We start from the raw sequence: 13,197 nt of genomic DNA on the forward strand, positions 1-13,197 counted from the left end.
AGCGGCCACCGCATGCATCGTAACTGTGACATTAATGCATCATCGAAACCGGGCGACAAATGTTTCCAAATAATGAATCCCTCTCTCGTTACAGCCACGAGTACCGACCGTCATTGATTCGGTCGGCGGCAATAACTACCGCCGGAATCAAAAGGATATGACGGCGCGAATATTAAGATTCACAAATGAAATAAAAACTTCATTTTTTGCCAACGTTTGTATAAATATACACTTCATTTCGACGGGGCCTTTGATAGCGTTATGACCTGTACCTACCCCTCCCCTGGGGTAACACCCAACACCCCCTTAACCCTTCTCTCTCTATATATATAATATAATTTATACATTATACGAATATGTATAAATGTGTGTATATATATATATATATATATATATATATGTATACTATAAAATCACAAAAGTAAGCACGTGATTTTGTTTACCAGCAAAAGCCACAGGGGGAAAATTTTTAAAAAAGAAAAGACAAGAGTGCCAAGTACTTTCGTGTATTTAACACATCTTCGGGACACAAATACACGAAAGTACTTGGCACTCTGTCTTTTCTTTTTAAAAAATTTTCCCTGTGGCTTTTGCTGATATATATATATATATATATATATATATATATATATATATATATATATATTAGAGAGAGAGAGAGAGAGAGAGAGAGAGAGAGAGAGAGAGAGAGAGAGAGAGAGAGAGCATAGTTAACCGTCCAAGGCAAAGCCCGGTAAATATTCAGATAATGAGGACATTCCGTGGATACAAAGTGAAGGAGTCCGACCGAATACAACGTAGCGGAGCTTGTCAAGAATCCGTGAATGAGTCCTCAGAGACTCCGAGCACAAGCAGCGAGAGGCGAAGTTTGTTTCTTTCTCGACGCGAAGACAAATTGACGCAAAAAAAGATGCCTTCATCTAGTGAGGAAAATATTGGTAAACATATATTCCTACGAAATATTTGTGCATGGCCATTAATCAATGATATATGGACTTTTGCCTCCTGACCAACTATTTTCATTGACAACCAGGACTTCTCCGAAATGTGTCATTACACCTATATCGAATTCATTCTAGAAACTGGCATCACTGGCTAACGTGCCTTTTCTCTCTCAAAAAATATACTTTAGAAAATGCTTCAAGATGTGAACTATAGAGTATTCAACACAGTATCACAGCCTAAACTAACCAAAAGCAACAGTAAAATCCACAAAGTCCCTCTATTCACCGTCATTTATATTCTTTTCCTTCTCCCCGAGAGGCAGCCATCAACTTTTAAGCCACATACATTGTCGAGCACAAAAACTTCAACCTTCATTACACGATTGCCTAAGTAAGGTCTCCTTGACATTCTCTCCTCCTCCCTCACTCGTTTATGTATCATTATTTAAGACATGAAAACCATTCACATGGCACTCAAAGCCGAGGCTGTGGTAAAGCAGTCAAATTAGGCCTACATTGTCCGCAGTTTCACACAAGACCTACAAAGTATATCTTAGTTTAACTAGACCACGGAGCTGATTAACAGCTCTCCTAGGGCTGGCCCGAAGGATTAGATTTTTTACGTGGCTAGGAACCAATTGGTTATCTAGCAACGGGACCTACAGCTTATTGTGGGATCCGAACTACACTAAATCGATAAATGAATTTCTAATCAAACGAAAAAAATTTCTCTGATTCCACGTTGGCAGAGCGGGGAATTGAAACCAGGCCCTACCGCAGTTGCAGTTGGGTACCTGCACCTGCTGGGGCTACGAAAAGGAGGCAGTCTAGCAACTTCATCCCTAAGATTTGGATATAAATATGTCTACAACTGGTCGCTTCGTTGCCGAAGTTGGGCAACGATGATTTAGCCCGAGACGGCCTCGGCAGAGCCACAAGACCATCCAGGGACAAAGGACGGGGGCTAGCAATCCGGTCGCAAAATTTCTCACTGAAAATCGGAAGGGCAACACCATTTGTAGACACCAATGGGGTAAAAGTCGTGTGAAAATAGGCATTGACGTTGTCAATCAGTACTGCAAAACGGGGACGGGCTTTATTCCTCCACCCTTCTCGAGATGAATTCAGCTAAGAAATCGGCGCGCTGGCGAAAACGAGCCAAACCTTCAACTTGGCAACCCTCCTCCTCTCTTTCTCACTCTCCTTAGTAGAAGAGCGTGCGTAATTACCTTTTTCAGTAGGCAGCAGGAGTAAACCAAGAGGCGGGAGAGCAACAAGGCGTCAAACAACTGTTATTATTGTGATTATCATTATTCCCCCGTCCGCCACATCATAATTAGCTTCGACGTCATACTTAGACAAATTACAGCAACTTCGTTCGCGTAGTAAATCATGTATGTAAATGAATCTACACACGTTGAGAGAGAGAGAGAGAGAGAGAGAGAGAGAGAGAGAGAGAGAGAGAGAGAGAGACGTGCGATTTTATCTCGCCTAATTGTCTTTCCTTACAGTTTTTAATACACATACAGCATATAGCATATATATATATATATATATATATATATATATATATATATATATATATTATAAAAGGCCATTAAAAATACTCTGGTTTAACGCTAAGGACTACATTTCAGTGGACTAACTTCCACCCTTATGAAGTAGTGAATGACAGGAGTTACTTTGGCGAAAATATAAATAGTGGGATATAGTGTATATATATATATATATATATATATATATATATATATAATGGGAACGAAGAGAATGTTGGATTAAGCCCCAGGGCCAAGCGCTGAGACCTACGAGGTCATTCAGCGCTGAAAGGAAAATTGAAAGTAGAAAGGTTTGAAAGGCGTAATGGGAGGAAAACCTCGCAGTTGCACTATGAATCAATTATATAAGTATGTATGCATATATTAAATATACTCATGTATAAACACATATATATTATATAAAAAATAATATATATATTCTTCATCCCAATATTACATTGTCGCCTAAAAACCAATCTGAAGATGTACAATTATAAAATGACTTTAAATTTCGCGTTGCTGACGTGCCACCAACTCCATCCACAGCAGCAGTCACCCTCGAGCCCCAAAGAGAAACTCAAAATGGCGGTTTACAAGCAATTTCTTCCAGGCGATTTTTCACCCAGCCTCGACCCCTCCCCCCCCCTCCACCAACAGATAAAGTGGCTGGATTCCTCTTGCTTTATCTGCTGCAATGGAGGCCGGGGACGCAGCTCCCCTAAAAACTGACTAACGCCCCCCTCCCCCCCTCCCCACCCGAGTTCCTTCCTCCAGCATGGCAATCCTGAGAATTCCACGGGTGGGTGACTCACAAGAGGCTTTACCTTGAAGAACTGTCTGGTAGCATGTTTGCTCTATAACATCTCACAGGCTCACACTCGCACACACAAACGAACGCATTTTTTTTTTCTCTCTCTCTCTCCACACTTCGACGCTTGTGTTCACTCCCGCAGCGGTGAAATTTCAGCAATCATTGTTTGCATAGGTACACAAGTGCGCACTGATCACTAATCAATCTTTGGGGGAGCCCCACGTGAGTCAGATTATTCATATAACGATCGTATTGCACAAGAAGGTTGGTTTTCACTGCCTCCAGCAACGGTACGCAAAAAGAAAAAGAAGAAAAAAAAAAGGAACATTAATCGACTGATTCAATGCAAACCAATTTCATTTACATTATACCTTTCTGAAAGTTGGGGTTTGTGAGCGCACACACACACACACACACACACACACACACATATATATATATATATATATATATATATATATATATATTTATATATATATATGAACTATACTTCCATGTCACCTCCAATGTGTTGCATCAAAACTACAGTAAAGTGTACTAAATTCAAAGTCTGAAGATAACCAAAGAAGACTATATTAGACAATTTTGATTGATTAATGGCCACAAAGTCAGTTCTGTCTGTACGAGGTGCCTCAAGGAATTCTTGTGGAACCACTTCTTTCCAAGTCTAAATAAACGATCTTTGGAGGACATACTTTTCGTAACTGGCGAAAATGACAAGCATCATGACCGTTTCAAGGTTAAAGCAAATATCATCAAGAAAAAGTTTATCTGGAAAAGATTTACAGGTGCGACTAAAATCAAGAAGACATTGAAAACTATCAATTCTCTTGTCTGAAGCAAACTTACACAGCATAAGTTACCGCACTTCTAGATATTTAACAAACTACGGATTCCGATCTATAAAAACTCACATGGACACTTAAAAAAATCAAATTCTCTTTGTCTGAAGCAAACGTTACACAGCATAAGTTACCGCACTTCTAGATATTTAACAAACTACGGATTCCGATCTATAAAACTCTCACATGGAGTCTTAAAAAATTAGAAAAATGTACTTATAGCTTGGAGCCCCATAATTAAATAGTTTTACGATGTGTGCACACCAATTCGCAATTGTTTCCATAAACGTAATACAGGTCTAAACTAACAACTGTAAACTGTAGTGTATGGCAATCTGTTAGTGCCAATAACTTACATTTCTGTCATGGTGAGCCAAGTTTCATTATTGAAGCTGATGATACCGACAAGCATCGTCAAGCTGTAGAAGTTTACTCCCGCCAAAATTTAATATTGCCATACTAAAATTTTAGCATACACAGTCGCTATCATATATATATATATATATATATATATATATATATATATATATATATATATATATATATATATATATATATATATATATATATATATATATATATATAATATATATAATGCTTCACAGCTTAAGCAACCTAACTCTTGAACCCCTGAGACATTTCCAAGATGATTACCAAACTTCAGTCACCAAAGAACGAACAGAAGGTTAGACGAGAAGTGACCAGTCTTCCCCAATAACTTAAGGTATGCTGTTTTTCTAATGAAATACCAGTGAACCCCTCCACTCGCTGACCCCTGCCATCCAACATTATTTTTTTTTTCTAATGGACAAAGGGCAGCAAGAGACGCACTGGTCAAGAAATGCCTCCCCACTACGGTGCCCACAGCCGGTACCCCCTCGTTTCCTTACTACCCAATGATAGATTCTTTATTTTCCCAACCCCTTAATTTACCCGTGTTTCTCCTTGGCCTGGGAAAATAAGTTACACGTGTTCGTTTAAATTACAGAGTCCAGAACTGCCTCTGAAATACAATTTTGAATCCCATCAAAATAACTGCCAATGCTTAAATCGGTTCGTTTCCATCCAGATATAACCTTCACAATATGTATTCAGTGGAGACTATAAAGTCAACATTGCAACAATTTCCAAGATTTCGTTGTATTGGAATATGGCTCATATATAGTCAATTAAATGTGTGTGTTTAAAAGCTTTACATAAACATGGCAAAAACATCACATTCATATTGCGCAGCGAAAATGTATAAATAATCTTATAGTCAACAACAATGTGAACACACCATCTAAAGTTAGTGTTTAGTATATTGATCAAAGATCTCTATAAACCGAAGATTTGTAACGTGAAAACAGCAGAGCTAAGTGTACTTTGTGACAAAGATATAAAAACTTTTCCTTTACATATTCTCAGCAAAGTAACATGTTGGCTGTGGGCAGACGCCTATACATCTCTCATGCCAGCCCTTGTCGGGACAGCCCATCTCCCCCCACCCCCCTCCCTTCAATACAAGGCCCGCTGCTATTGTTAATGAAGTTTCTTTGACGCTATAAGCTTTGACCATACTTTTTTTTCTAACAGAAAAATTCGAATTCTTCATGGCTGTCCTGCGTGAGGCAACCGTGGAAAATGGAAATATAGGGGCATCCAAAATTTTGAAATTGATACCTAGCAGGCCTAGTTTGTATGTTCATCAAATGAGCTCGAAATGACATAAGGTTATAATGAATAGGAGAGAGAGAGAGAGAGAGAGAGAGAGAGAGAGAGAGAGAGAGAGAGAGAATTTCCCGATATTTAGTTGTAGGGAAGTGTTTGTGTCATTACTAATAATAACATAATAAAGGATGATTCCAGGATAATTAAGTTTGACATATGTAACGAGTGCTTCCACGATCAATAATTTTGGCAACCTCTTTACGCACAAACAGTTCTGGAGAAGATCAAAAGCAAATGGAGTTATCCAAAAATGTCCAAGATTGAATGGCTATCACATGTAAACATAAATAGGACTTCACAGCGACGAGCACGTTTTGACGAACACCCCCCCCCCCTCAACCCCCACATTCTGTAACAGGCTACACGCACTTCATCCACGCAATTACCATCGCAAACCATTTTTCTTACTTTTGCACTAACTATGGAAAATCACCAAGACTTGACAACTTATACTATCACAAGTACAACTGCGTAAGTCCGTCATAATAAATTCCACTGTTGACACAGTAATGTCAATTAGCATTAATCAAGTAGGCGTAATACATCTAGCATTATCAATTCTTAAAATAAGAACCTTCACCAACTTATAATTTTCTTCACGCATCTTTTAAGACTACAATTACAAATACTGATTTACTTCTCGTCCATACAGAATCTTAATTTATATTACGCAAGAACCGTAAACACTGGGTAGTTGCAAAAATAAAACTGCAAAATGTATGATCAAGTAGATTTGCACTCTGATAAGGATAACTCGTCTAAAGTACCTTCTCAAGAATGAGCAATGCCTCTACAAGCCTCGTCCAGGGACTACATCGAAAACCAAGGGCAACTGCCGGTCAGGCTAGGCATGAAATAAAGTCCCTTGATTTTCTGTAACTGGAAGCCGCTCCATAATCGACTGTGGTTATGGACTAAAACACCAATAATGTGGTCGCGCGGCGCGTTATAGCGCCGTTGTGGTATCTTTCAACTACCTGTTTTCGTCAAGGTGAATTAACCACGGTGATAAATCACGAACAATTTTCTTCCATACAAAAGCTATTAGAAATAAATATTGAAAAAAATATTATGTCACTTCACAAACACCTACGCATAACACTAGATTGATGTAGGTAATATTTTTACCGTCACAGGAAGGAAGGTAAAACCCACAGTATCACTTCGGTCGCTGAAGTACTTCTCTCTCTCTCCCTCTCCCGTTGATGTGTCACGCCAAGGCCCTGCAGCGACTCTGGTGCCGACTCGATTCTAGGACCGACCGACCAACTGACAAGAGGTGCGTGTATGTTTGTGTGTGTGTATGTGATAATGGCTCCTTGGGTCGGGGGTGTGAGGGATGGGTATGGGGGGGAAGGGGACATAGCATGCCAGGGACAACAACACACTGTACCACTGCACGCCGGAAACGGCGCGGGGGTGGTACTTAGGGGGGGAAAGGAGGATGGGCAACGACGAAGGGGGGTTAAGACGTGATCCGTCCCCCTTCCTTCAACTACCATAGTCCCTGCACACTGTCCCTCCCACTACTATTCCCCCCTCCACCTACAGACCTTTGTCCCTCTCTCTCTTTCTCGTCGGGAGATTCCCTCCTCCCTGGGCTATCCCTCCTCGTCTTACCGCATCCCCTGTCTCTCTCTCTCTCTCTCTCCTTCCTCTAACCCCGATGGTCACTGTCACTGTCCAAGCGTAGCAGCAGCACCACCCCGCTCAACTCATCTCTCTCACTCTCGTATGTAATCAATACCTCCAAAACAGTACTCGCTAATTGTAACACACACGAACTAAGCGCTTACGAGTGCAAGAGAAGCGAACGAACGAAATGACACTTACGAAAAGAGAGTGAGTCAGCACCTCTATATCCCCCACCGCCTCCTCCGATGCAACACCAGCTCACCGCCAAAGCTAGTTTCGTGTCCTGCGGGGCCTATACGCGGTGTGTGCAATGGTGGCGACCAAGCCTGCGACTGCTGATGATGATGGTAGAGGTGGTGAAGGCAGCAGCAGGCAGCCGGGGCGCTCTCTAAGCCCCGGGAGGAGGAGGAGGAGGAGGTGCAGGAGCCCTGCCTGTCCCTCTTCTTCTACCCCCTCCCCCACCCTTCATGCTGCTGCTGCTGCCCGCCGCCGACCAGCATTATCCGCAATCGTGGAAATATTTCCTCCATTGGTTTCGTGATTTGTAATTCTAACTTTCTAGACATTTCGATATACTATACAATTTACACATTTTTGGGATACTTTAAGGTAGGAATACCTAAGGGCCAAAGAAATGACGATCCCACAGCAGTTCCCTAAGCATAAACCTCATCAGTCACCGCGAGACCATAAATCAATTACAATTCTAAAATCCAAACGAAAACGCGTAAAATTCTCGCGCGCGCGGCCCGGTCACATGGCGAGAGCCTTGGGGAGAGTGGTGGGGGCGGGGAAGGACAGAAGGAAGGGGGGGGGGGGAGTTTAGGAGGACTCAAGCTTTGAAAAGAGTGAAGCTGGGCTGGCCTGGCCTGGCTGCCTCCTCCTCACTGGCTTGCGTCCCTCCCAACGTCCTACTTCAATCACACCAAACAAATACTGCTACAATCACCCAGCAAGGCGAACTGAGAGGCTGGCGGGGTCCGCGCGGTTAGACTTCGTTTCTATAATTGATATTATAACAGAGTCACTATATATTACACGTAATTAATGAACGGGACAACAGAGAAAATTCAGTACGCTAAGATATACTTACGGTTGAGTCAAGCGTACTTGCACAAAGATCACCGAAATAGACCACTTTCCACGAGTGATAAAATCTGTGCGTCCCCTGTCAATTCACAAAGAGCAAGTTCGATCGTCAGTTATTTAGTGCGCGGGCGGGCGGGCGGGAGGGAGCCGACTGCTGGTTGGTTCTCACGGGCCCTGGCCACGCCCACGCAGCCCCGCGCCAAATACGACTATTATAAGATTGTCTCTGTGTTCTCTGTTCAGTATCATTATCATACATTCATTGCGGCGACGCGTGATTGCACCCACCTTTGATGTGGAAGACGCCAAGAAAGGCATTGCATCTCCCAAGTGGCGAGATCATCGATTGATGCGTATGTTTTGAAGACGAATGACGGTCATTTCTTTTGAAGTTTCTTGATGTGCCAACGATGTCTTCCGAGAAGAGGGGTTTCTCCCTGTAGCAACGGTCACATACGATAGCAGCGGTTACCAAGACGGGCAAGCAATGAAATTCAAGGGACCGTAGATGAGGTGGAGGAGGTACCACCGCATGGTCACATACACACACACACACACGCGCGCACACAAGGCATTAGGGGAAGAAGAGGAAACCTAGCTTGGGTTTCACGGACCAAAGCCATGTGTCCCTCCTCCACCTCCTCGCCTCTCTTTCCTTTCTCTTTTTCCCTCTTCTTACACATGTGGGCGTCCCTCTATGCCACCATCAGCGGCACCCATACATGCACAAACTCAACAACAGTGCTTCACCATCAGCAATATTCTCTGTTCTCACCCCAGGCTCCCTCCTGGGAAGATAAGGAGTAAGGGGAAAAGCGAGGGTAAAAAAAAAAAAAAAAACTTTCGTTATTCGTTAGTCTAAGGACCTTGTTATCTGTCGAGTTCTCATAAGCCCAAATCGACCCCGTTAATTAGAAGAAATCGTAAAATCACGAGACATTCTTGGCATTATGATTCGAAAAGACAATACATCAATAAACGCGTAAGCCTTGTAATGAGGGCATTGTCGACCCGAGCAGTTAAGCCCACTAGAATGCTCGCCAGGGGATGAAAGACTTCGGAGGCCCGTGGCTCCAAAAACTGGCGGCTGACTATGCCGGGTTGACGGAGAGATTAATCAATGGGGCATTTGTATGTGGCTGTCTCTCTCTCTCTCTCTCTCTCTCTCTCTCTCTCTGCTCCTCTGTCTCTCCGGCTGCTTGTACCCTCAATAACACGTTTAGGCTGGAATTTACGACAATCCTTTCAAGCGTCCCTCTGACTTACTTTTCATTTGGGGGGAGAGAGAGAGAGACCTTTGAGCTGGACTTTCGTTTCATCTTAAATACGGTTCACATTCCAAAGAGAAACAGAAATAAGAAAAACAGGAAGGGCTCAGGCCCGTCACATCATTTTCTTTGATGAAACAGAACTGTAGAATTTATCACATATCTGGGGCTGGGGAATAAATCATGGTGATAGTTGCAGTTGCAAATTACAAACATTATCGCCGCGCGCCTGTAATTTAACGTGATTATGTAATTGCAGCTGTATTTAATAACTAGCACGTCGCTGAACTTAGCCACAGTTACACTTCCTTGTTTGATGTAAACATTTTTATGCGGTATATAAAAATAAAATTACGGTAATGCACAAGGAGAAATGCAAAAATGTCAAGTCTTCGAAATCCTAGCTTATTGCTTGTCGGCAATTGCACCGTTTCATAATTTCACATATTTACGTTATCGTAGAATTTATGATTTTATTTATGCACACATCTCTCTCTCATTATATATATATATATATAGATAGATATAAACTTTCATTAGATTGTGCAGTTAATAAGATGAATGTTTCCGTATCTGTTGACCAGGATTTCTGTGAAGTAAAAACAGCGAAGATTTAATAACGACTTAGGCAAAAGTAAATCGTCCAGGGAAATTGTTCGAATTCATGAAACGCGTAAACGAATCGATTGTCTTCCAAATGAATCCCCGCAAAATGTCTAATAGACGTCTATTCACCATAACACCAGAGAGCATATAATTACACCCTTCACGCCAGCACATGAACTCTTGAAGACTCGGTGGCCGCATGTTAAACATATTAAAAAGCGAAGAAGAAAAACTCCAGAGGAACTTGAAAGGAGCCAACCACCAGTCCCGTTTGAGACCACGCCAGTGAGAGATTATGTACAATGCATCTTTTTAAGAAAATCCTTCGGTGGAGCTTTTGTTTACCCTCGAAGTGGGCCTAAAGTGATGCTGATTATGTCGTCAGTGTAAGCAGCTGCAGTGTTCGCCTGATCGATAGCACTTCTGCAAAAGAAAGGTTCTTCAGCTTCGAAAAGGAAACCAATTTAGGATCCTTTGATATCCCCGTTTAGGGAATCGTCGTTCTTACTTAATTGCAAGGCATTTTAATCAGTATTCAAAACCGGGATTACTTTATTCAATAGAAATTCCTTTTGAACTTTCAGATGCGATCCACCGAACTGTGGTTGTGAAAGTATTACCGACTCCAAGAATACGTTCATCAAAGAATACAATTAACTTTGATTTCCTACGCATGTTCGCTCGTTATAACTTTTCATCGTTTTCTGCATGTTAAGCAAATTGCAAGGCAAACCATCCCCCGCCCCTCTCTCTCTCTCTCTCTCTCTCTCTCTCTCTCTCTCTCTCTCTCTCTCTTTATATATAGTATATATATATAATATATATATATATATATATATATCATACACACACACATTTATAGTGGGTTTGAGTGACTAGGCTGTGTGTCTTCATAATAATAATGTAATGTTTGCGGATGTGTGAGGCTGTCGCACCGCCCACCTTTTGAAGGCGCAATCAGCAAAGTGGTTGCCGCCCTCGCCTCACGTTTGTTAGGTTCGAGGCTCGCTCCGGCCTACTGTCCAAGAGGCTATCTAACTGTAAATGGGTACCGCTATATTTGTATAGTACCAACCGCTCCAAAGGGATAAAGGTCATCTTGTTATATATATAGATATATATATGTGTGTGTCTTGCCCTTCATCGTACAATTCCATAGCAATGGAATGTCAAAGCCTCCTTGTCACCTTTCTCGATACGATATCTAACATTCCAACGTCAATGCTTTCGAAACCTCTGCGCTCAATCCCGAAGTCCGCTTGTAAATATCAGCGCTGTGACGGCCATCCAGATGATAACAATGCCTACATCAATCTCTGCCCCGAGTAAACGAACGAGAAAGTTAAAAGAAAGATTAAAACAAGAGTGAGGGTCGAAGGTGGTGATCGAGTTGAGGCTATCGGGCCTCCCTCCCCTTCTCTCCTCCCCCACCTGTCACACCCTCCGACTGGTGCGTCTGTTCGTGAAACAATTTCGCCCAAGGAAGTTTTTCTTTTATTATATATTTTTTTTCCTTCTGAATGGAACACATCACGTATCCTCTCCTGAATTATGATCTGAGTCTTGACTGTCAGTGACGCGATGGTGTTCGAGTCTAATGTCTTCTTTCGCGAAGATCTCTTAACCTAAGCGGTCAGTTTTTTGCTGCACAACGTATTATGCACAAATAGCTAGCTCTTCGTATCTGCCACGGCAGGGCTCTCTTAATAAATACCTTGGCTAAGGCCATTCAAAAAACCTCGTCTGTACTCGACGCAAACTTCCGGGGCAACTGACATGATTAAATGCTATTAACGATATAAATAAAAAGGGCGATTATGCTGGTAATGGGAGGAGGAGCCCCCAGGTTCTCGGAAACTTATATGTAGATAATTTATACCCTAGAGGCCATATTGAATAGTCCCGAAGTCAGCTCTTCTACTCTCTCTCTCTCTCTCTCTCTCTCTCTCTCTCTCTCTCTCCTACGTTGCAGTATTTATAAGCATGTGCGAACTGTTTAAATATGAGAGCGAAGATTTCCTGCTTCTACAATATTTTTTTTGTCAAAACGTGAATTTTAGTTGTCAGTTGGCCATAATTAAGGTAGTGTCACTGTTGGATTATACCCCCCCCCCACCCCCCCTCTCTCTCTCTCTCTCCTCTCTCTCTCTCTCTCATTTTCTAAGGGTGGGTGCTGGTAGAGCCGCTGGTCGAAGCCTTCGGAGATTTCCAGCGTTTGTGTCTTGGACGTGGGTCTGTCGGTGGGCTTAGGATCCCATCATCAACCACGGCGAAGCCAACCTTCCCAAGGTAACATATACTTAGCATCTCCGTACAGCAGCCGTGAAGCGATCCCTTATTTATCGCATCCTCTGTGAGAGCGTAGGAGGTGTGCGCTTGGCAACCTGACATTCTTCGGCTCTATTTGGTATTTCCTATACAAAAAATAGGATTCACTATTCCTTGCAGGCCACCGGAATCATGGTTACCGCTTGTGAGAGATGGCGAGGGAGGAAAGGTAATCCGCCTGCTTGCCCTCCTTCCACAAACTGCCAAAGCTTTCGGAAATATTATGTGGAGACTTCAACTTCCCTCTGCGATGTTCGAAAGCTGAGACGCAATAGGACCTTGATGAGAGATAGCATGTCCCAAAGAGACACCTGTGTCACTGGAAACTACCCCTCCAAAAAAAAAAAAAAAAAAAAAAAAAAAATCATGAAATGAATTGTTAGTCATGTCTTCCATTCTACTTTTGCTTTGCGTTCCGCTAAATGTGGG

At 42.3% G+C, this 13,197-nt stretch overlaps 1 protein-coding gene across 15 annotated transcripts in view; it reads right to left on the bottom strand.

The window, feature by feature from the left end:
* LOC135198179 (DNA ligase 1-like) overlaps positions 1-8,706 on the bottom strand; it is a 126,100-nt gene extending 117,394 nt beyond the window's left edge. For 4 of the 15 annotated variants that reach the window (XR_010310742.1, XM_064225709.1, XM_064225714.1 and 1 more), the window contains exon 1: positions 7,676-7,933. The gene's annotated coding sequence lies outside the window, so the exon portion shown is untranslated. Of the gene's footprint in view, positions 1-6,935; positions 7,130-7,675; positions 7,954-8,570 lie in introns of those variants that run through there. The other 11 variants (XR_010310744.1, XR_010310743.1, XM_064225711.1 and 8 more) reach the window with 11 other exon arrangements.
* Between the last annotated feature and the right edge of the window lie 4,491 nt (positions 8,707-13,197).

Source organism: Macrobrachium nipponense, chromosome 21, assembly GCF_015104395.2.
Source record: "Macrobrachium nipponense isolate FS-2020 chromosome 21, ASM1510439v2, whole genome shotgun sequence".
In the NCBI taxonomy this organism is placed as follows: Eukaryota; Metazoa; Arthropoda; class Malacostraca; order Decapoda; family Palaemonidae; genus Macrobrachium; species Macrobrachium nipponense.